The sequence below is a fragment of the Bos javanicus genome, chromosome 4 (assembly GCF_032452875.1).
Source record: "Bos javanicus breed banteng chromosome 4, ARS-OSU_banteng_1.0, whole genome shotgun sequence".
NCBI lineage: Eukaryota > Metazoa > Chordata > Mammalia > Artiodactyla > Bovidae > Bos > Bos javanicus.
Genome location: NC_083871.1, coordinates 1,543,824 through 1,548,411, shown reverse-complemented (window position 1 = coordinate 1,548,411; position 4,588 = coordinate 1,543,824). Strand labels below are relative to the sequence as shown.

The 4,588-nt window shown below is 40.5% G+C and overlaps 1 non-coding gene across 1 annotated transcript; it reads right to left on the bottom strand.

The window, feature by feature from the left end:
* Positions 1-1,106: 1,106 nt before the first annotated feature.
* On the bottom strand, positions 1,107-1,178 carry TRNAC-ACA (transfer RNA cysteine (anticodon ACA)). Its single transcript has one exon. It is a non-coding gene; the product is annotated as a tRNA-Cys (tRNA).
* Between the last annotated feature and the right edge of the window lie 3,410 nt (positions 1,179-4,588).

The window sequence follows — 4,588 nt, the reverse complement described above, 5'->3', positions numbered from 1 at the left end:
CTACATACCTCAGTTCAGTTCAGTTCAATTCCTTAGTCATGTCCGACTCTTTGTGACCCCATGAATTGCAGCATGCCAGGCCTCCCTGTCATCACCAACGCCCAGAGGTCACTCAAACTCATGTCCATCGAGTCAGTGATGCCATCCAGCCATCTCATCTTCTGTCGTCCCCTTCTCCTCCTGCGCCCAATCCCTCCCAGCATCAGTCTTTTCCAATGAGTCAACTCTTCGCATGAGGTGGCCAAAGTACTGGAGTTTCAGCTTTAGCATCATTCCTTCCAAAGAACATTCAAGACTGATCTCCTTTAGGATGAACTGGTTGGATCTCCTTGCAGTCCAAAGGACTCTCAAGATTCTCCAACACCACAGTTCAAAAGCATCAATTCTTCGGCGCTCAGCTTTCTTCACAGTCCAACTCTCACATCCATACATGACTATTAGAAAAACCATAGCCTTGACTAGATGGACCTTTGTTGGCAAAGTAATGTCTCTGCTTTTGAATATGCTATCTAGGTTGGTCATAACTTTCCTTCCAAGGAGTAAGCGTCTTTTAATTTCATGGCTGCAGTCACCATCTGCAGTGATTTTGGAGCCCCCAAAATAAAGTCTGACACTTTTTCCACTGTTTCCCCATCTATTTCCCATGAAGTGATGGGACCAGATGCCATGATCATGGTTTTCTGAATCTTGAGCTTTAAGCCAACTTTTTCACTCTCCTCTTTCACTTTCATCAAGAGGCTTTTTAGTTCCTCTTCACTTTCTGCCGTAAGGGTGGTGTCATCTGCATATCTGAGGTTATTGGTATTTCTCCCAGCAATCTTGATTCCAGCTTGTGCTTCTTTCAGCCCAGTGTTTCTCATGATGTACTCTGCATAGAAGTTAAATAAGCAGGGTGACAATATACAGCCTTGACCTACATATCTACAATTACCTACATATCTCCACCCAACTCTGAACAAAGAAAAAAAAAAAAGTGAAAGTGAAATCGTTCAATTGCATCTGATTCTTTGTGACCCCATGGACTGTAGCCTACTATGCTCCTCTGTCCATGGGATTTTCCAGGTGACAGTACTTGAGTGGGTTGCCATTTCCTTCTCCAGAGGATCTTCCCAAGTCAGGGATTGAACCTGGGTCTCCTGCATTGTAGGCAGGCGCTTTACCGTCTGAGCCACCAGGGAAGTCCAACTCTGAACAAATCCTATCATAAAAATTAAAACATGCTGTTTATAAAAACATGTGAGTACACATATGCATGTACAATCTGTATTCCTTTATTGAATTCTAAGTTCATTGGAAGCATGACATGTATTATTGGTATTAATACAATCACCTGCACTGTTTATTTTTTGTTGGGGCTCATTTGGTGAGAGTTGCAAAAAAGTAACAGAAGAGAATGATGATGGTGATGATATGCCAGAAGCATTGTTTAACAAACAAAAAGCTTCAACAACCAAACAGGTTTTAATTTGTATGTGGATTTTTAAGACAGTGGAAGAAGCAAACAGGATTAGTCAGAAGACATTAGGCAGAAAAGGAGTGGTGGGTGTGAAAGGCACAGGCATGTGTAAATGAGAATCAGTGAGTAAAGTAGTTCATCATGTTAAGTCATAATTTTCACCAAGAGAAATGGAGTAGGCCAGGATTTGAAGAGGGTATATGTTTATTTTGTACTTAATATGTACCAGATGTATTACCTTTTTAATTTACATTTAATAAAACTCCTATCAGATGAGTAGATTTTCCCAGTCTAAGTCTATTGTGTGACAATAAGTAATAATACAGGAATTACTTAAGCAAAGCTTGTCTTGGCTCTCACTTGTATTATAATGGGGCTTGCTGCTTTCCAGTTGGCTCAGTGGTAAAGAATCCACCTGCCAATTCAGGAGAAACAGGTTCAATCCTTGGGTCAGGAAGATCTCCTGGAGTAGGAAATGCTAACCCACTCCAGTATTCTTCACTAGAAAATCTCATGGCAGGCTACAGTCCATGGGTCGCAGAGTCAGACATGATGAGCAACACAGTATGAACAAGACTGAATAGTCATATAATATCTTAAAGCAGAAAATTTGGAAACATTTTAAGTATCACTTTTTCACATTTCTAAATTAAAAAGGCTCAGAATATTGTAGGGAAATTACATACATTAAGATGAGTGACTTTCCCAGAATCAGTTATTTTATAAGGAGGAAAAACTCAAGTGTGTCTCATAAAAGATGTGAAGTGTGAGAAGGACTGGATCTGCTATTTATGAAGACAGAAGAAAAGGGCCATGAACCAATAGATGCAGGCACCACTGAAAGCTAGGAGAGGTCCTCAGCTGGCCTCCAGCAAAGACACAGATTTCATTTTTATGACTGCAAGGCACTGAACTCTGCCAACAGCCCAAGTGAGCAAGGGAACAGATTCTCCACTAGGGCCTTTAAAAAGGAATACAGCCTGCTAACACCTTGATTTTAGCCCGATGAGAACTGTACAGGACTTAAGACCTATAGAACTGTAAGATAACAAATTTATGTTGTTTAAAGCTGCTAAAATTGTGGCAGTTTATTATAGTAGCTATAGAAATCTAATATGACACTCATAATACAATTGTTTTTTAAAGCAAAAAATAGAAAAGAAAAAATCAAGCATGTCTCATTCCAGATTCTGTATGACCTCCCCTACATTGTCCTGCCTCCCCATGACTAAGGGGGCTAAATTTACTCACCTGTCATAGACAAAGGGGTTCAGCGATGGATGAACTTCTGTTGAGCTAACCAAGTGTGTAACCAGGTGTGTGTGTCTGGTTCACTTAATGGCTGGATGGTAGGGGGTTTGCATTGTTGTGGAGCTATGGGTAAATCTCCTCCCCGTGAATAAGTGATGGGAATGAAGGAGGGCTTAAAATCATGGATGGAGTGCAAGATCATCCTAAAGGTCTCCGCAGAGCTCCCTCTAGCTTCCTGGATGGCTGCATACTGTAAACTGATTCCTTACATTCGGTGAGTGGAGAACTAGGATTAAGCACAGGAGAGTGCTTAATCCTCACAGGAGAGACTGTGAGACTCTCTCCTCTCTGTTCCATGGGAATATTTTGTCACCAAAGGGATGGAGGAATATTGCACTGAGGTGGTGCAAATTTCAAGATACTTTATGAAGTGGAGAGGAGAACATCATGCTTGACATGAAAACCTGAGTGGTCTAGGTCCTTCTGAGGGTGGTTATATACCATGAAGCCTTTTAGATGATTTCTCTTGGGTTAGCTTCTTCATCTCTAAATCTAAAGTGAGAGTAATTCCTACTTTACCTATTTCTCCAGACAGCTGTGAAGATTAAATGAGAAGTTATGCGTAAGTGTCTTGACAACTACAAAAGTCTCTCTAATATTAGGTATTATTATGTAGAATAGCTGAATAAAAGGAAGAATAAATTTCCACTAAAGACAAAGCCAATGGCACAGCATGAAAAACCTGCAGCCGTAAAAGATTATTATCAGAAAAGAAGATACCAAATGTGTTCTCTAGATTAGATGTAGATTGCATTTTAAACACCACTTAATCCTCCTCTATTTTAAATAACTGTATCATTTAAAAAATATTAATTCTTTGAAGAAAATGTGAAAGATACAAAAAGTTAACATAAAAACCCTATATCTAAATGCTGAGGATACCCACGATTTACATGAGTATTTTCTTATATACACATACTAAATATTCAGCTCTTCTATGGTGTTTTAAACATATATTTATCTGCTTTCAAAATCCTGTGCAATCATTCATTTGGTACATAAAATTCATACAATGCAGACTTTCCTTCTTTTCTTGTAAAATTTTTCTTGGTTTGGGACCAGTCCTCTCTGCCCTTAGCCCGCAGAAATATCAGATGATTCTACCTGACTTAGCCCACAGGTTTCCATACCACCTGTCCTCTCTTCAAGGCTTCTAGTTACTGATTGACGAAGAAATGCATTCCTATAAGTACCCATCTCCTGCTTAGATTATCTGTTGATGTAAATAGAGGCCAGTGGAAAAATCCCTCCACCACACATACACACACACACACACACACACACACACACCTTGTTCATCCTAGAAAGGAAGCACTGCAGGTCTCCACCTGGCCTCCCTCCTTCCCACCTCACTCTGGGCCCTCCAACCTCCATCCCCTGTTAAAATTAATGACTGACTTTCTAGGGATCTAGACTAAGACCAGCCCTTTGCTTTTCTCTCCCAGGTGCCCACATGCTCTCAAATACCCCAGGTGCTTCAATTTCTTTCTGTGTCTTCCTCTATCACTGGATTGGATTTTCCTTGGATATGGGAAGCTGAACCATGACAGGGAAGAGTGGACTTGGGACCCTGGGCATCCCAAAGTCAGGGTGGGTATGGCTGATTCTGATTTTATGAATGTTCATGGCAGAGGCCTGAGTCCTACCTGTTTCTAGGACTAGAAGTTTACTGTATGAGACACCAGCAACTCAGCTGATGATGCTTTTGCTTCCTCCTTCACTGACCCTTTGATTGGAGGAAATGCTTTCCAAATTCAATCAAAGGATATTAATAATCCATGTGTTTTTGTTGTTGCGACATTGCAGTTGTTTTCTATTTCT